This window comes from Triturus cristatus, chromosome 4_1 (assembly GCF_964204655.1).
Source record: "Triturus cristatus chromosome 4_1, aTriCri1.1, whole genome shotgun sequence".
Lineage (NCBI taxonomy): Eukaryota > Metazoa > Chordata > Amphibia > Caudata > Salamandridae > Triturus > Triturus cristatus.
The window spans coordinates 387,208,915-387,229,419 of NC_140585.1; the positions used below are offsets into that span (position 1 = coordinate 387,208,915).

Sequence of the window (20,505 nt, forward strand, 5' to 3'; positions counted from 1 at the left end):
GAGTTTTTCACTACCAGGACATGTAAAACTTAAAAGTACATGTCCAACTTTTAAAATACACTGCACCCTTCCTTATGGGCTGTTTAGGGCCTACCCGAGGGGTGCCTTATACGTATTAAAAAAGAAATGTTTAGGCCTAGCAAAAAGCTTATTTTGTCAGGTCGAATTGTCAGTTGAAAACTGGACACACAGGCTGCAATGGCAGGCCTGAGTCATGGTTAAAAATTCTTCTTAAGTGGGCATCTGTGAGAAAATGGGTTGCTGGTTGTCTAAGGTGTGAGCCTTGGTCAAGCAACAGCCACAATCCCTTGCAGGGCGAACTACAAAATAAAATCACTAAATTAACCAGTGCTGGGTTGCTTGGCATAAAAAACAGCCTCGCCATTTGTTTGCTGTAACACTTTTCGCCTTAAGTGGGATGGGTATGCCCAGACGTGGGTCCCTTGCTCACTGTGCCACTGGATTCAAGCTAGCCTGGCTGAAGAAGGGTGACATACCCTGAAACCGGTCCCAGGATGCTTGTTTCCGGTCCAGGGAGGACCTAGCCTGGCAGTTCGGTCTGGACTGTTCCCATGAGGCACAGGGTCAAGACTGATTTGCATATGGCTGGGTCCAAACTGGGGTGGTGTAGTGGGCAAAAGAACGATGGATTTAATCCAGATCTTTTGACGGGGGAGAATGTTTGCATTGTCAGCATTCCATCCATCATTTGTTTGCTGTAACACGCTTAAATTCGAGGCAATGTGAAAATATTTATGCAGCACAGAAACAGTGAAACACAATACAAGAAAAAATCCATATCAATTTAGAAAAGTAGGGTACATTTTTATAATTTATTTGACACCAAAATTTAAAACAGGAGTTATACTTTTTTAAAGATTCTAGCAAAAATAGTGCCAAACAGCACCAACTACGGATGTCTAGTTACGCTGGACCAGATCAAACTCACAAGTTCAGACGCAAAGGCAATAGTCAGTTACAGTTACCAGGTTAGGCCAGCTGAAGTTTTCCCAACTCAAATCCATGCCAAGAGTCCCGCTTGAGGAGGACGGGGCAGGGAGGAGCAGGGAGAGCGTCACGGGAGGCTACCGGAGTAGCGCGAACAACTGGCCAGGTGTCACGAACGTTGCTGGATCTTCACATTGGCGGTCCCCCACTAGTTGTCGATGCTGTAGCACAAAGAAGCAGCTGATGGAGCTTCATGTTAAATCGCAGTGCAAGTGGCAAGGTCTCTGTGCGAAAGGGCCCATTTGCAGACGCAAAGTGCCCAACAGCTTGAATACAGCTCCCTGAGTCACACCAGGGGTCCAGGACCTGAGAGGCACTACTTAGGGGTCAGGAACCCACTTCTCAGTCTGCTGGGACTGGCTACCTGTCCCCAATCGGAAATTTCAGTTTATTATTTATAATAAGGAATGCCCAATGTTATCCAATGGGAGGAGTCGGCCTCACATTAGCGAAAAATTAACGTAGGGGTTTTTCGCTACCAAGACAAGTAGAACTTGAAAGTACATGTCCAATCTATTAATTACACAGCACCCTGACCTATGGGTTGTTTAGGGTCTAACCTAGAGGTGACATTTGCAATCAAATGGAAGTTTAAGGCTTGGCAAGCGGGTTTTAAGGCCATGTCGACATTGCATTTTAAAACTGCATTCAAACTACAGTAGCAGGCTGAGACATGTTTTAAGGTGCTACTTAAGTGGGTGGCACAGTTAAGTGCTGTAGGCCCACCAGCATTGTTTATTTTCCAGGCCCTGGGTATACGGTATAGCACTTTTCAAGGGTCTTATAAGTAAATTAAAGTATGCCAATTGGGTATAAGCCAATTGAACCATATTTTAGAGGAGTGAGCACAAGCACTTTAGCACTGGTTCGCAGTAGCAAAGTGCACAGAGACCAAAGGACACTAAAACAAATTCAGCAAAAAGTGGGAGGGAAAAAGGCAAAACATTTGGGGGTGACCCTGCAGAAGCGCCCAGGTCCAACAGTAGCACCATCATTGCAGCAGGCCTACTAGTAGCATCTTATTTACAGGCCCTGGGTACATGTGGTACCACTTTACTAGGGACTTACAAGTCAATTAAATGTGCCGATTGGGTGGGAGCTAATTTTACCATGTTTAAAGGAGAAAGCACAAGCACTTTAGCACTGGTTAGTAGTCGTAGAGTGTGCAGAGCCCTAATGCCAGCAAAAACAAAGTCAGCATAAGGATGGAAGGCAAAGAGTTGGTGGAAAACCACACCAAGGATGTCAGGTCCAACTTAAGCTAACAGAAACAATATGGTTTAACACTTTACCTGATAGTTTAACTGCCAGCTTAGGAGAAAGGTAGGATCCAAATCATATACTTCGGTATTTGGGAGTGCATATTTCCACCAATTATGAAGACTTGTTCAAACCAAATAATTTCAGATGACGAAACAAGGTTATCCATCTGCTAAAAAGGTGACGAGCTCTACCATTTTAATTATAGGCCGTATGGCTTAGATAAAATGTGTATTCTTTCTCTTTTTGTTATTCTTGGGCGGCCTTTGTAATGTGTAGACTAAAATATTTTTGCAGAAAGAACATATATTCCAAAGTTTTATATGTAGAGATTAATCGCAGCAATTAAAATTAGATATGCTAATGCGAGAAACTCCGCTATAGTGGAATCGCCTACTTTCGCAAATAGCAGACCTTCAGGGGTTCCACAGCTGGGACAGAATAGGCATTTAAACCCTGGGCAATGTTATAAAGGGGACAGACCTGAAATCCTTTGGTGACCTCCGAGGAGACTTCTCCATGACCCATTCTCAATTTTACAAATACTTACAAGTGCGGCATGCCCTTCATCCCTACATTAGAAATGTAACAGGCACACCAGAATTCAGCCCATTAGAGGGCAAACTCCTGATGGGACACCTGGGGGAACAAAGTGTCCAAAAAGTATCAAACTTTAGTGACAAATAGCCCTAAGACTATCGACTCCCTAATGGCCACATGGAAAGCCGACGTGGGGCCGATAGATGACGATGACTGGGCAGAGGCACTACAATCACCATGAGAGGCAGCAATCTCCACCTGACTTCGCTTTATCCAGTTCAAATATTTGAATAGGGTATATTATACCAGACTCTGGCATGTCTAGCTGAGGTACTGGCATGAGAACTACCGAGATCCCCCAAACTTACGCTTCTACACCGTACGGATGGCATAGGTGAAAATAGATATAAAAAACATCTCCTTCTTAGGCCTTACATTAGCATATGAGACATAGCTCTGCAATGGAAAGCAGAAAATTCACCCTGAGTATCGCTTTGGAAAGCGGTCATGGACTACATAATGGACTCAGAACTTCCAGTTTTCATTGCCTGAGGCTGCCCACAGAAACACACCAAAATATGGACTAGGTGGGCCACCTATAGAGGCATTCCTCTGAAGATATACAAGGTAACAGAAGGCCAGTTGGATAGTGAGGTAACAATAAATGTGCGAGACATGTAGCCTTAATAAACGGCACGATTAGCATGATGTGAGATCTAGATTGCTAATGCTGTATAATATGGGGCACTGAAAGTAATAAGTTAATACCAGAGTTACGGTATGTTTTTCTTGTTTTTCCTCAGACTGTTCGGGAGAAGAATGGACTTATGATTGCATTGAACTTATTTAACAGGCTGTATACGTCTCATGCTGCTTGAACACTCTGTACTTCTACGAAACCAATCAAATTTGCTCCCCCCAAAAAAAATTAGATATGCTATAAATTGATATAGAGTATAGTGGGCTAGGCAAGCCAAAATCAAAGCCAAATTTAATATTACAAAAATTATCTGGCAGCCTTTGCAAATATAAGTCAATTAAGCAATGATATTCAACTCTCTTTTTAGGAACACAATGTTTGAAAAGCGGGCAATTGATCTACCAGCATTTTATTAAAGAAACAGAAGATAAAGGCAAGGAAATAAGATAAAAGGCAATTCAACTACTGGATGTACAAAAGATAATTTTTAAAAGGTCGGTATTTTCCATATGTCAAATTCCCGTCACCGTGATAAATATGTTTACTTTCTTAAGGTTGTGTGTAAGTCTAGGTCTAAATCTTGAACTAAAATTAATCAAGAAATGGGAACATTGGAACTTACATTTGTTTCAGACTTTGTTAAGGAAGAAGTTTGGAATACATGGAAAAGATCCAGGAATCAATTATAGCACTGGCTTACTTTTCAGTAGACAATTTCTTTTCCAGTCTCATTTACAGCCTATAAAAGTTTACTCGCAAGCTGTAGTTAAGGCCCCATTTGCAGATGCTTTGAAATGCATTGGCTCTTTGTACTAGAAGCTGAAGCAAAACACATGAGAAATGGCTAACTAAACGTTTTGATAAATGGGATAAAGAAGCTGGGGTAAACACAAATGACAGAAATCTCTGTATACTTTTAAACCATTTTGAGGTGCAACTTTAGACATTTATTGTATTTATTGCACTGATGAATGCTTTACTATATGCCGAAAACTCAAGGTTTATTTGAGAAAGTTTTCTTGTTGTGGATGGCCAAATGATACAACTGGGTACTGAAAATACATAGTGGGTGCCTGCCCAAGGCTTATATTTACTGGTGTGGAATTTGTACATTTTTAGGTTGATTACATTAGTTTAGATCCATGCATGATGTTATTAGGCTTTCCCATACATTTGAAAGTCCAAGTAGGTTCATATACATTGTTATGTCAATAACGCATTCAATAATTATGGAGCTTTGAAAGTCGGTGAAAGCTCTAACATTGGAAAGTTCAAATGCAGAGAGTTATCCTATTTGAATCACATTAAGAAATAAGAAACAACAGTTATAAGAGTTTTTAAAGGTATGGCAATTTTTATCATATAAATTAATCATTTTTAGTCGCATTTTATAGATTTCATATAAACTCCATATTGCTATATGTTGTAAATGTTACTAGTCATCAATCTGTCTTCTACCCACATCTAAAATACTAGCGTTCTAGTACAGACTGTCTTTTTAGAAATATAAAATTGCACCAAGTCTGACAAGTCAAAATAATATCAGCAACATGCTGCTAGAGTGAAACTGCATAAAAGCATTGTAAGCCCTTGCCTTGGGATGGGATGGAAACTGCCTTCAAGAACAACTAAAAGGTAGTCTGCACTTAGATGGGCAGACAGAGTGGTTCTGTGCAGATGAAAAAGGCAAAATAGCCACAAGTGTAGTCTCTATGGAATCACTACAATTTACAACACTGAACAGTGATCCCTGTCAATAAACCGTTGAAAAGAATGCTACAAAATGCACAATTGTGAGCTACAAAATTAAAACTGTAGGAGCTTTAAAATGTGCTCATCTACAATGCAGTACCTGGAAGGGAGGGGTTTGCTATGCATCACTGTCTGAAGCCATGGATGGCCTTAATGTGCCAAGAATCATCACGATTTTGCTATGGTCAACATTTCACAGATGGAGGGCATCACTATACCATCAAAGTCCATGGTAGAGCAGTCATAGTGAAATCTGCCTTTTCTCATGATCTGCGTGGACTTTTTCCCCTTTACTGGACAGGATCTGCTGGCTTATTTTAACTCTGGGAGACTGCTGAGAATTTCCCATTGTGTGTTCTCTGGCCTGCAAACATGGTAAGATTGACTAACCCCAAGTACCATATTTATATCTTAATAAAGGGCACTGTAATTTGGTACAAGATGTGCACCAGTGGCCAATATCATGCGGGTGGCACTACCCACATGACTGCCCTTAAAAGCATAAATTCAACTCTGCTACTGCACTCCTGAACAGCTGTGCCGCAAGCATGTAAAGAGAAAACCTTTTCTAAATGTTCAAGAGTCTCCTTTTGATATTAGTTACATCGTCCAGTGCCCTGAAACCTATAAGGTGTGAGTGGATCATAAGCAAAACTTAAACATGTTTGAAATTTAGATAGGTTTGCCCCTGCAGTAATATAATCAAGTGTCCTGTTCCTCATAAATGTCAGGGTACCCTAATTTGGAGCTGAAAACATGCGATAAGGTGGAGTGTTCTCTTCTAGAACCAAGAGCCCTCGCCACCCAGGGTGGCATGCTTCATCAATTGGGCTTAGCTCCTTGTTGAGCTGATGCTGCAATGCCCAATGGGCGGCCAAGTCTGGCTCTTTACCAGAGATCTTTTTCGATTCTACCCCGCACAAGTCCTAGTAAACTAGAAGTCCACCTATCAATGTACATGCAGCATACTCAACTGAGATGGGTAGATTAGTAAATTGGGAGGTTAGAATTAACTAAAGGTTCCCTACCCAAGTGATTTATTAAATGGGGCTCTATTAAAGGTGAATATAACAAGGGGCTAACTAGCGAAAAAACAATGCGGATATTCCAGTCGTAGTTCAACATGTTTCACGCCTGTAGTAGTCCAATCAAATCTATGGCAATTCATCAGGACCAAATCTTCAACCTAATCCACGTGCAGTGGGTGTTCCGTTAGAAAGATAGTGTGCTTCCACTACACCTTAATTTTCTGTGCACTCCATAGCATTTGTTTTTAGACTTACAACTTTGGGTCATTTTAGTGTTCACGAAAAACTCAACCTATCTGTATTAGAATTGGATTTGTGGGATCATTGTCTGCCAGGAGGGTCTATGCCCCTTTTGTGGTCCCTGCTGTGATCCTACCCGTCTCCACAGTTCCTGTTTAAGGTTTGGGGTGGAGGGGGGGGGGGGGGGGGGATTAGGTGAGCAAGAAATGCATGTGTCTGTCTGGTGATCATGGTCTGCTCTCCTGTGCTGCTGCTGGGTTTAGAGAGGGGATTGGGCTCTGCTGCTACCTACAACCCCTGACCCTGCAGTGCAGGCCTGGTTCTAGCAGGGGGCCAGGTAGCCCTCCCACTGTCCATTTATAAGCAGAAAAGTATTGTTTTTTATTTTCCATAAGGATTCGCTTTCTGGACCGAATTGTTTAACTTTCATGAAAACATCAATGCCTTGGACTTCTTGAAGTACCTGGGGAGAGGTATGAAGTCTGTGGAGGTGTTGGGTGTTATCATGCACATGTGAAATGCAGGGGTCCACTGAAATAATGGATTTTTCACCCATTGTGTTTTCTGCACAAGTGTGGATTTTACCACATTTAACACATAATCCACCATCTGTAGCATAAATCCAGAGATTTAAGGTTTAACAAAAAACATTGTTTCTAGCTGAAACAAGTTACTAAAAATATAGCAATGTGCTTTGGGGCACAGTGAAAAGTCCTGTGCCAACTGTTCACCTCTCAGTTTTCTATTGCTGTATATGGTTCAAGGGAGTAGCCAGACATTTAGAAAAGACCTTGCTTATGGCACTAAGCAAGAAAAGCAAGTTATCACTACCCTCCTCAGGTGAACTGGCCTCTTCTCTCCAAGCATCTATCCATTCATACTTCATCCTTCCATGCTCCCATTGATATCCACCATTTCACCTTTACATTCTGTCATCCACTCATCCATCAGTCTTTCACCATTCCATCCTACCCATCTGTCCATCCTTTCACTCATCCTCCTTTTTACTCATCCATCCCCACTTTCACTCCATCCATTCACCCCGTCACTCCATCCACCCTTTCACTTATGCATTCATCCTGTCACTCAGGCATCCATCCATTAACTCAACCATCTACTCTTCCCCATGTATCCATCCATCTATTCACTCATCCATTCATCCCTTTAAACTTTCACTCATCCATCCTTTCACTCACCCATCAATCCACTCACCCCTTCACTCTCCTCCATTATTTCACTCATCCACTCTTACAGCCATACTTTCGCTCCTTCATACATCCATCCATCCATCCATCCATCCACTCATCCATCCATCCTTTCACTCATTCACTTACCCCCTCCTGTTTCATGTTAATTATGAGCCTTTGTCTGCCGAGTTGTAGACAGAAGAGGTCCAGCAAGAACCCCACCCTCGCTGAAACAGGAGGGTACACGAAGCCCATTATTTGGGTGTTAGACTGGTACTAATAAGGGGGAACCTTTGCCCAGTCCGTGTTACCATGTATAAAAATGACAAACTAATTAAGTAATATTGTCACATTACGCTCCATAATTCGCCTTTTCTTACCTTGTAATTTGGTAAAACCAGCAGCAAAATTTCTTCCTTCCATGCCACATAATTCCGGTGGCCCTGCATATGGCGAAAACAATCTGGTAGGACTTTGCCATACCAAGAAAAGTAATTGAAAATATACATACAATCAATTTGTATCTTAGTAGTGCCGTGTATTATTTTCTTCCTGCTGTCTTAATTTATGAAAACGTTATGAAAACGACTGCCAAGACAACACATTTTGACTTACTAAACAGAAAACCCTTTTGCCCAAGTTCAGTAACAGGACACAGATACAGCTTGGGCAAACCATTGCAATTTCCCATTGTACAAAGAACAGTAGTGGCAGGTCTTCTGTGGCAGCCCTTGCAACACGTACTTCCACTGTCCTACCTACTCCCATGCACCAGAGGGGTTAGCTGAGTCCGCTAAAATATTTAGAAGGACGTTAAGGCTCAGACACCATATTTCAGGGCACTGGTGACGGTGCACTTATTCTCTCCCAACAATTCTCTCTTTATGTCACATGGATGGAAAGAAATGGATTATAGTGCTGCTGTAACACCTTCAAGTCCAAAACCTATATGATAGGCTTCTCCAACAATTAGCTTGGGAGCAACTTGTAGCTCTCTAGCTATGTGTAAGCAGCTCTGCTGTTTCCAGCCCAAACTACTAAATTTGAAGCGTTTGCTTGATTGATTAATATATGTATACCAAGATTGAGAAGTGTGAATTCGACACAAATACGTGTGTAGTTTCAGAACCCATAAGCTGATGTTTGGAGAAAATGGTGAATTTTCGAAATATATTCAAAGATGATATTTGCGTGATAAATCATGTGGCATCGGGGAAACTTATTACTAATATTATTACTGTGGTGCCAGGAGCATTACATACATGTTATGTATCACTCATATAGAGGCCTTCCAAATGACAAATCTTTTTCTACATTGCTACTGGTAACCCTCCTGATACACTAAGCGATCACTACTAGTAATCTTGCATATTATTGCCACTAATTAATCTTGTCTGACGTAGCCACTAGTACAACACTAATAACAGCCCAGGACGATTTTCATTGATTATAAGCATCTCTTACTATAGAAAAGGTTGGAGATCCCTCCTATAAGATATATAGTGGGCTGATGCACATGCTGCCAAGATGTTTCTAGAATCTGTGCCTTCATAAATTCATATATTGATACTCAACCTTTAATTTCCGACTAAAGACTGGGACAGCAAGCACTGAAAAAATGTTGCATAGACTGCCACTAATCAATCAATAAGGATTTATAAAGCACGGCTAATCACTAAATAGGGTAACCAGGCGCTTGCAGGTCCCGTAGGCTTATTCGAACAGTCAGGCCTTGAGGGCCATTTGGAATTCTGGAAATTAGGTGATGGTACGGAGATGAGTAAGGACGCTGTTCCAGGGCATTGCTGCAATGTGGGAGAAGTAGCATCCTCCACTTCTGCTTCGGTAGATGCAGGGAGTATGGGCAAGTGAGAGGTAGGCGGACCGTAGTCTTTGTGACTGTTGAAGTTCAAGCGGTGGTTAATGTAGGCGGGTCCTTGGTTGTGTAGAGCCTTGTGTGCATGGGTCAGAAGCTTGAATTGGCATCTCTTTTGTACGGGGAGCCAGTCAAGTTACCTGAGGTAGGGTGCGATGTGGATATATCTGGAAAGGCCGAGGATGCATCTGGCTGCAGCATTCTGTAAGGCCTGAAGTCTGTGTAGGAGGTGTGCAGCGATGTGTAGATGGCGTTCCTGTAGTCCAGTTGGCTAGTGATGAGGGCCTATGTCATGGTGTGTCTCATGTGTAGGAATAGCCACTTGAAGATCTTACGCAGCATTCGCAAAGTGAGGCAGCAGGCAGAGGAGACGGCACGGATATGTGATTTTATGGTGAGCTTGTTGTCAATGAAGATTCTGAGGTTTTTGGCGTGGTCGGATGGAGTGGGTGCGAGTTCTAGCTCTTATAGCCACCAGGAGTAATTCTATCTGTTGCTACTGTTGCCGGAGAACAGTACTTCAGACTTGTCTGTGTTCAGCTGGAGACAGTTGCTCTTCATCTAGTCGGTGACTCTTATAATGCATCTGTGAAAGTTGGTTCTGGCGGTGTTGAGCTCTTCAGTGGTGGAAGAGGATGATTTGGGTGTCTTCTACGTAGGAAATTATGTTGAGACTGTGAGATTGGAGTATGTTGGCCAGCGGGGTCATATCGGAGTTGGAGAGCATGGGGCTGAGGGATGATCCCTGGGGAACAGCGCAGGTGATCTCCTTGGGTTTGGAGTGGAGGTGGGTGGTAGATCCTCTGGGTTCTTCTGGCAAGGAAGGAGGTGATCCATCCGAATACATGCCCTTGGATGCCGATGAGGTGAAGTCTTTCAATCAGCATGTGGTGTGATACAGTGTTGCAGGCTGCCAAGAGGTCGAGGAGGATCAGAGCTGCTGTTTCTCCTCGGTCAAGGAGGGTTTGGATGTCATTGGTAGCTGCATTCAGGGCGCTTTCAGTGCGGTGGAAGCCGGATTGGGAGGTGTTGAGTAGCTGGTTCTGCTCTAGATGTGTCATGAGTTGCTTGTTGATTATCTTCTCCAGTACCTTGACTGGGAATAGGAGCAGGGAGATTTGCAGTCGTTTTTGAGTTCGCCGGAGGGTTTTTGGAATAGTGGTCAGACTTCGGCGTGTTTCCAGGCATCAGGAAATGTTGCGATATTGATAGAGGTGTTCAGCAGGGTGGCGAGTTCCTGGCCGATCATTTGTTTTCTGAGGTTGAAGATGTGAGGTGGGCATGGATCTCTGGGATCTCCCGAGTGGATGTATTTCATGGTGGAGGTGGTATCCTGGGTTAAGGGAAGGTTCCAGGTGGTCAGTCTGTGGTTCATGTCAGTTGTGGTGGTGGCTTGTCTGTCGAGGCAGTCCGTAGGTTTGGGTTGGGGTTCGCAGTTTCTGTATATGGTTGCGATCTTGTTGTGGAAGAAGTAGGCGAGTTTGTCGCACAGCTCCTGCGAGGGTGTGATGTTGTTTTCGCTGGCAGCTGGATTAGAGAATTCCTTAAGGATATTGAAAAGTTTCTTGGTGTTGGTGCTGATTTCGATACATGCAGTTAGGTCTGTCTTCGTGTTGCCCTCAACAGGCAGAGGTAGAGTTTGAGGGAGGTCTTGAAGGCTGCCCTGTCGGAGGTGTCCTTGATGGCGTGCCATCTCCTCTCCAGCTATTTGCTGTCTCGTTTCGCTGGTATGAGTTCTTGGGTGTACCTGCTGGCCTGTTTGGATGATTTTTTGGGGGATGTTGCTCTTGCTGGGGACGATGCTGGTGGTGCAATTGGTGATTCACATGTTGAAGTTCTTCACTCCCTGTTCGAGGTTGGTGGTAGTAGCTGGGTTGGAGGTGTTCTGTGACATGGCTATCTTTGACGCGGTTGCTGGAGGTGAAAATGGGGTCCAGCGTGTGTCCTGCGGTGTTAGTGAGGTCGTGGACGATCTGGGTCAATCCAAAGCTGCTCATTCTGTCGAGGAGGCATTGCGGTGTGGTCGCTGGGGTTGTCAATGTGGAAATTTAGGTCGTCATGGAGATGTAGTCCTTGGAGTGCAAGGCTAGGGTCACAAAGAAGTCTGCAATGGAATTGAAGAAGCTGGAGCACGGGCCTGGGTCCGTAATGCGAGGGTGCTTCTGATGGTTGTCTTGTCATCCGTGTGGAGCTTGAAGTTGAGAGATTCCACGGGGGTGTTGTCGGTGGTGCACAGTATGGTCTCTTTGTGGATGATGGCTGTTTCTCCTCCCGGCTTGTTGGCGTGGTCCAGGTGAGTCAATTGGGGATCACTGTGGTAATGTCTGGGGCAGATGTGGGGTTGAGCCAGGTCTCGTGAGGAAGACAATGTCAGGTGTAAGGGAGCCGATGAGGTCCCATAATTTGGTGGAATGCTTGCATAGTGAGCGTGTGTTGATAAGGGCGAATGCAAGTTGGTGTTTTTGTGCAGGTGGTGTCTGTGGTATGTTCAAGGTGGGGCTGGTCGATGGGCTGGTGTGTGTGCTGAGGCAGGTGAAGTGGCAGTGGGTGCCGGTGAAAGATCCTAACATGTTGCATGAGTCGGCATGGTGGCAGTGTTTGTTGCAGAGTCTGGGGTAGAGGGTGGAGAGCTCGGTGATGGTGTATCTTCAGGGGCGGGAAGTCCAGGGGTCGTGGCGCTGGGCGCAGTCCAGGTGAGGACTGCGCAAACAAACTTGCCTTTGGTGCACGCGCTGCGCAGTCGCACTGTGGCCCGAATTAAGTAGGTCCTGTGGTGGGCGGGGATTATGTTGGCAGGAAGAACAAGGAGTGGGAAACCCTGAGCTGAAAACCTGAGCAGTGGTGGGCGGTGTTACTGGATCAGTCTGGGTCAAGCTGGAACTGGAGGCCACAGGCAAGTGGCAGGCTAGGTGTCCAGGTGCCTATCAATATAAAATTTCTGAGCTGCCAGGTTACCCTGATCTGGGTAAACAACACTTTCTTTGAGATGCAAATAATTATGATGTTTTGGTGCATTTTGAAAGGTACAGTGCGTGACCCGCACAGGCCACTCATTTTATTAGCTATTAACTTGCAGCTGTGGATGGGTGTTGTCCTATTGTCAGAAGTACTGAAAAATCCAGCCCCACAGTTTTCGCAACTGTGGCTCTGAAGGGTAGCAAATACAATAAAAAAATTCTAGAATCTTGACAGAGGCAAATGTTGATAAGGTATAGCGATGAGAAATGGGAAGTGATTAGAGGGGAGTGTGAGAACACACAAAAGATGATGGTACAGAAAAAAAAGCAATGATAAGAGAAAAGGTCGGTAGGGAAAGAGGAGGTTGAAATTAGAGTCAAAGTAGTAAATAGAAAGAAAGAGAATAAAATGACAGAGGGCCGATTAGTGAGGAGGAGCGTGGTGTGATTCTAAGAAGTGAAGGCGATAAGGCTGTGCTAGAAGAAGATGAAGGAGGAAGATGGAGCAGGAGAGTGATGACCAAAGTGGGTGGTGGGAATAGGGTTATTGGTTGTTCTGATGGAGCAGGTAGTGCAAAATTTTGTATACCTCCTCTATTTTGCATGAAAGTATTAATTGAATAACCTACTAATAATAATTTACTAATGGTGTGCTGTGATTTATTATAACTAACCATTTGCATACACAAATTACACGTGGGAACTTGCTATTTGCTTGGCAAAATAACTAATAACTAAAATACGTACGCATATTAATAGTAGTATATGTGGTAATTAGATATCGCATGATTTATATTGCTTTTGTAATGTTTACATCTTCCTGAAGGACCGTAAAGGTGAATATATTGCTTTAAATGTCGCTATATGCTAGGAAAATACTAATATATAAAGGGATTAGTAAGGGTATAACATTAGAAGCATCATTTCTTTGTATTAATTGTTCTTTTATGCTTGTTTCGCTTAAGTTGACATTTGGGCCTATCGCAATATGGCGGCAGAAACCGAGTTCAGAAGTGGCCACCGATTCCTGAAGCGCGAAGTCTAATGCGCAGACTCGGATGGCTCTGTGAACTTCCTAATGACCTCTATACACCCTGTCCCTGTCAAGGTTAGGATATTGGTGGACTGCCAAGACCCCGGACATTAGAAACTGGTATAAAAGAACAATGGATTCATACAAATAGAAGACGAAACTTTGCAACAATCAGTATTGGATCATCAACAGAAACGTATCAGCAAAATCCATGTGAACGTGGACTGTCCAAAAATCGGACGTTTGCCCCCAACCAATAGAAATCATTCTGCGCCCAAAAATGTTTCATGTTATCCCGAAATGTATTATAAAAAGAGTAGTAGAATAGGGAGGGGTTAACACATTCGGCGGTAACTATGACTGCACACTCTCTTTGACCCCATCAGGCGATGACAGATGCTGGCACGACTTCTGGTCCTTTGACGATCTTTGGGACTGTAACGTGCTGAGCAAAGGACTTTGGGACTCTGAGCTCTGGCCTGCTTATTTGGACAATTTAACGACAAAATGTGGTTATGCAGAGCGAATGAATTAGAGAAAACCCACATAGCCAGAATATGTAAACATGATGTTCTGTGATTTAACTAAATTGATCTAGAAATTCTAAACTTTTGAAGTGACAAATGCTAATATTAATTACAATGAAATTTTAGATAAACAAATATTGATTAACAGAAATGATGAGTTTGTGGTTCTTCGTTAAAGAGAATTAAGGATTCTGAGTCTTAAATGTGTTTTAGCTGGTTCTAAATCACCATCAACCAATCCAACTAATTGGTCTGTCGACCAAGTGGGCGGAGTGACTTGATGTTTAGGAATCTATAGGTGGCGAATGTTAATGTATATTTTGTAAAGTAACTTTTCTTTCACTATAGGTTATAAGGTACCCCACCCACATGTCCAGTGCGTAATCATCATCCCTCCTGTGTGCAGACTCGTGAGAGGAAATGTATGAGTGTTGGTGTTATGGGCACCACCAATGAATGTGTGTGTGAATGAGCTAGTGTGACGTCGGGTCTGCGACGCAGGAAGGATAGCTGTAAATCTGCTCTTTTTCCCCCAACTCTCTCTCTCAGTCGCGCTGGCTCAGTTCTGTACTGAGAAAAGGAAGAGATGCAAGTATAATGAGAGGAATAGGGAAAGATGAATGTGGACAACGAGGCTAGTAAAAGGTTAGAATGATGAGAAAGGAAGGACCTCAGAGAAGAGGGTGATAGGCAAATGATAAAAAGTGGATGGGCAGAGAACGAGTGTTAGGAAGAGAGTGGTAAAGCATAAGGGAGAAGTGAGCGATGAATGGGCAGAGTGATGGAAACAGATGGTGATAGAACTACCAGGAGACAATAAGAGACCAAATGATAAAAAGTGGATGGGCAGAGAACGAGTGTTAGGAAGAGAGTGGTAAAGCATAAGGGAGAAGTGAGCGATGAATGGGCAGAGTGATGGAAACAGATGGTGATAGAACTACCAGGAGACAATAAGAGACCAAATGATAAAAAGTGGATGGGCAGAGAACGAGTGTTAGGAAGAGAGTGGTAAAGCATAAGGGAGAAGTGAGCGATGAATGGGCAGAGTGATGGAAACAGATGGTGATAGAACTACCAGGAGACAATAAGAGAACAAGAAAAAAAGAGGGCACGCCAGTCACAATTTACAATAGAAGGTTCTGTTTTGTGGCATTCACATAAGCTGCACAGTTCCACTTTGTTACCCATAAAATACATTCTACTCTAGGGACTGAAAGCGAATATTGGTTGAAAAACTAGCCACCAAATTACAAGTCCAGTCGTCAACCACAGAATCTGTACTCTTGTCACAATGGGCAGCTACGTGTATAAATCGGGTCACATTTGGTGTCTGAACAGTTGCCAACTTGGATTGCTTTCCGATTGTTATAGCACTTATTTGAACTAAATGGACAGCAGCAGTTATTACAAGTACAAAAAGTTGCATGGCTCTTTGCTATCTCTTTAAAATATGCATGGCCCCCAAGCCTTTATAGACCATCTGTGTACTGATGAGCACACTTTACATAATCCAGGACCTTGTGCAGCTGTTCTTCAAAATGTTGAGCGCGGCAAGTGAACAGGTGGTACAAGACAGCAGGACTGTAAGGTCCACTTACGCACGCCCACACAAGCACAACCACTCGTAAGGACCCATTTCAAACTTCCTTTACGCACACAAAATCATTACTACATAGACACGAGAACTGAAGGTATGGCGGACAAAAGAGGGTCCGATGAAGAGAGTCAAGGTTGGGGTGGAGAGACAGGAGGTTGGGGTAGAAAGAGGTTGGTGAAGCATAGAAAGAGGAGGGAGAGAGATAGGATTGTGGGGTTGAGAAAGGTGAGGCAACAAGAGGGGATAGGGAGGACGAGGGAGTGCGGGTGGTGGGGTGAAGAGAAGGAGGCAAGTGAGCAAGAGAGTGAGATAAAGCCATGGAAGAGAGACAGCTGAGGCAAGAGCAGGGGATAAGATGGAGACAGAAGGATGAGGGAGATGTGGAGGCACAGTGAGAGGATGGAGAGGTGAAGAGAGATGAAACAGCATCAGAGAGAGGAAGAGGAGTAGGTGATGGAAAAAGAGGAGGCAGAGGCAAAGAAATAGCTATGTGAGGTGAAGAGAGTGAGAGACGGCTAGAGCTGGGAGCGAAGAGTTTGAGACAGAGGAGGGTGAGACATGAAAAAGGGGGGGGGGAGAGAAAAGAGGGTGAGGCAGGAGGATGCAGAGGGTGAGAAGAGTAGTGTGAAGAGCAAAGAAATGAGGGTAAGGTTGAGAGAGTGGGGAGGATGAGGCAGAGAGCAAAAGAAACAACGCACTTCGGTGCAGAACCCTAGCAATAAAGTGCCAACTGGTAAGAAGTATGAAGCTTATCCCCGTACAAGACCATACAACATGCCCAGTCCCACCTCTCAGACACCCGGAAACCGCTAGACTACTCCATTCATCTCCTTGGCCCACTCATGCATGTTAATGGCCCTCCCAGACCTGAATCCTGGAGCCGTGCCTGCTGCAGTGTCCGACAGGTCAGGTGTCTCCAGACCCGAATTATCTGGTGTGTTTTAGGGACCACATAATTCCAGGACGGTGACACCTATGGCGTTATCACTGTGGATAAAATGCTACATCTGTAATAAAAGCCTAGATGTTGCATTTACACACACAATTAGGGGCCACTCGTAATAAAGCCCAGCTGCAGCCACTGCATGCTTCTGTCAAACTTCATGTAGCTTTGCGTCCCTGCTGTTTTAATTCGATCTCTACAGCTTCCTCCTCAGTGAGGGAGCAGCTCCCGGCGCTGCTGTTGAGCTGGCATAGATTGAGAACCCTGCGGTGATTTGGCAAAACACATCGGGAATTAAATGTTTAAAGACAACAAGTGTTTCCAAATGATTTCGGAGACCAAAACAAACGTCTTCTATTGTACTGGAAACAAAACAAACAAAAAAACGGTTTGCTTTCGAAGCTTTGCAACGAAAAGGAGGGGGGTTTTGGGAGTGAATGAGTCAGTGCACCTAAACAGCACAAATAACAGAATTTAGTCTCTGGTTGCTCGAGTCAGCATTTCTATTTTAGACTGCATACGCATCAGCTGACCGCGAAACACTGCTTATGGGTTCATCAACAAACAGTTCTGAAGGGGGAAAAAGCTTTTCTTGAAATATGCATACTATGTTTAAAACTACCTGACAGGCAAATTAGTGTTTCTTTTGTACAGAGGGGACGTGAGATCTTGTGCCCTCAAAGCACCGAAGGCTGAAGCAGGCGTGCATTAATATCAAACAAATAGAGCCTTTGAGAGATATTCCCTATTTGCCTTCAATATACTATGTCCTACAGAGCAGCAGGTTCGGAGAACTTCATTGCACTCAAAACAGGTTCGTATCCGGCCCACTCAGTGCTGTAAATCACCAGGACTTTCAGCTCGGTTATGAGCACGGCCTTCTCAAATACCGATATTTGATCCAAGTTCGGGATACGTTGGTTTAAATTGACTTACAAAAATCCTCAGCCGGTCTGAGAAAGTCCATCGTAAGTGCCTTTTGAATGTAGCCACTGTGCAGGTCTCCACTGAGGGCCAAGGATGGCCTGATAGGTATTATCGAGCGACAAGGGGAAGCAAGGTTCTACTCTAGGAGAGACTGCGGCGTGCTGTAGCTTGCTTATCATACACAGAACGGCGCTCTTCCTCCTCCTCCTCCACACGCCCTTGCGTGGCCATATGCGGCTAGTGTCCGTTCAGTACTTGCGCGTATAGAAAAGCACGAGGACTGCGAGGGGGCGGGCCCGCGTCTAGCGCGACGAGATTAACGAACAAAAACATGAAGTAAACTGAAGTAATTGCGGAATCATTTTTACCTCAGGTACGGTTGCGGCGCAGTCCGCTGCTGGCTTCCGGAGGCCGGATGCCCACGTCCGGATTCTCGGGTCCCTCTGCTCTCTGGAGTCGACCCGGTGCCTGGTTAGTCTGTTCGCACCAGTTCACGTACCTGGCCAGCTCTTCCTGCAAATCTCAGCGCTCTCACATAAGCAGGAAAGGGTAAATTTACTTTCAGTTACAACGGAAAGGGCGGGTCGGTCGCGCCTGCCGAACTGGCTTTTCCAATCCTGCTTTCCTAGATAACCGCCGAGTTTTGGAGAGCGCTCGCCTAAGTACCTGTGGTCATTTGCGCCTCCCTCAAGAAACCGGTATTAAATCCTGAAACTCGGGTGGTTTGTAAATACAGTTTGGGAAAAGGCGCCTTTCATTATTTATGTATTGCAGAGGTAAAAACAAGTAAAAGTACGGGAGATGAATCTTTTCTTCAACCTCCTCATCGTATTGCTTTCATTATAAACATCAAAAACATTTATTGGGGGAAAAAACGACACCAAAGCCCTACTGATAGCTTTTTGGTTAACCTAAGTTCCATTAAATAATATTAAACGACAAGTGTTCTCCATCCTGCCTAAAGAATGCAAAATCCTATTGTGTGATGTTCTCAATCAGAACAACCCTCCTGCCTAGACAAAAAGGTTGCGTTTCTCTGTTTAATTTTTAGCTAGCCTTCTCCATAGCATTATATTTTACTATTCCGCACCACACCTTTGTAGGGACCAACTCTGTCCCGAAAATATGTGTTCCTGACCAAAACCTCTCAATAGTCATCAAGTCGCATTTCATGGCCTTTGAGACCTAGAGCCAAAAGCTCGACCAAATTGTTTTCACCTAGAAGGATCAAGAGCACATTTGGGTATGGCCGTGAACTCACCAATTCTGACAGCCAGGACAAAAGTTGCCCCCATTTCATACCGCCTCCCCCCTCATCAGTCAATCTTGAATTGATTAGTCTTAAAACCCAGGTTTCTCCCAAAAATGTGTTTGTCGGCTTATTTGGCTGACCATTTAATAAATAAGTTTCAGATAATCCGAATCTAAAATACTGCCAAGCTCCATGCCTCAACACAACCTAAATCAAAGAAAATCAAACCATTATGCACTATTTAGCACATTAATTCCACTTGTATGATGTAGAATAGGCAACCATCTGATGACCGCCTTCTTAACCTCATTAGAGACTTTAGGGGAATACAAAACATTTAACCCTCAGAAGCCACTCCAATCTTGAAAGAGTGTGTGTCAAAATCCTCTACTTTTTCTCCTACTCTCGCCAGTACCTTTCTCATTACCACTAAAAGCTGTGATGCTCTGTTTCTTTCCATCCTGATGACTGAAAACTGTCACCCTGCGACCCCTCCCGCACGGCTCTGAAATCTTTCCATGCTTTTTGAACGCCATTTGACATCATTCTTGCATCTTTCCCGGTTTGATGCGTTCTTGATTTTTTTTTCCCATCCATAACAAAAATGTTCCTTCCACACCTATGCCCTTTTCTTTCTTGGTCCCTGTAAGGAATGGGGGTATTAGTTGAAAAAGGTGAGAACTCACCTCAAATATTGATCACAATCTCTGTCATTGTGAACCAAAAAGTCACTATATAGACCTGTGGCTAACCCTCTGGTAGCATGGCACAAAGCAGTCCGGTTTAGAGGCAATGTGTAAAGTATTTTTGCAGTACTCAATTAGTAATAGAGCGAACACAAGACTAGAACCCTGTGGGTTGGAATTCGAAAATCCTCAAAAGGGCAAGTAATCAGGCTGTGGCTAAAGAAGGCTCCACGTCATTTGATACCCGCTAGGGGAGGTCTCTGTGAAGCCTTTGACTTTTGGCAGGAAACGTCCGGGCAGGAGAAATTAGAATTTCGCACCTAAAGAAAGCCCATTGTCGGACATATACTTTTTGCGCCCAAGGAAGGTCCTTCGTCGGCCGTATATGTTTTCGAACATTCGCCCAATGAAGATTTCTACCTTCAGTCTTCCTCACTTTTTGGAGCTCAGATTCTTCAAGCGGAGGAAGGCTGCAGGCTATAGCCGAGGATAGTTCCACAAGGCCAGAAACTTTCCCTGCAAAGTCTCGCTGGATCGGATTTGCTGCTGTGGGGAAGAAAGGAACAGGAGCAACCTGAATCTTTGGCACTCTTTGGTGGATTGGCTTGACAGTAGCCAAGGTTGCAGGACCTTGGAGACAGCACTTGGAGGTCAAGAATTTCTCCAGTAGAAGTAAGCAGCAGGGTCCTGGGCAGGTCCAGTTGAAGCAGGTCAGCTGGGCAGTTGGAGGAAAGGCCCCTGGAAGCTTGTTGTATCCATGAGGCTCAAACTGCAGGTCAACCAACTGACCTTGTGGTCATTGAGTTAAGTCAAGCAGGTCCAGTCTTCCTTCAGGCTCTGCAGACAGAAGGGTAGTCTTTCTCTGGATCTTGACAGGTCCCGAAGTGTTCCGAGACGGTTACTGAGGGTGCCATATTGATGCCCAGTGCAAGCCTGTGGATGGGTGCAACTCTTGGCTCCTCCCTGTCCAATGGGGTAAAGGTTCCCTGGCG

General features: G+C 44.2%; 1 protein-coding gene across 2 annotated transcripts in view; it reads right to left on the reverse strand.

Annotated features, from left to right (window-relative positions):
- ARHGAP8 (Rho GTPase activating protein 8) overlaps positions 1-18,116 on the reverse strand; it is a 968,737-nt gene extending 950,621 nt beyond the window's left edge. Inside the window, exon 1 of one of the 2 annotated variants that reach the window (XM_085652441.1) lies at positions 17,944-18,116. The gene's annotated coding sequence lies outside the window, so the exon portion shown is untranslated. Of the gene's footprint in view, positions 1-17,584; positions 17,707-17,943 lie in introns of those variants that run through there. The other variant, XM_085652442.1, reaches the window with a different exon arrangement.
- Positions 18,117-20,505: the final 2,389 nt, after the last annotated feature.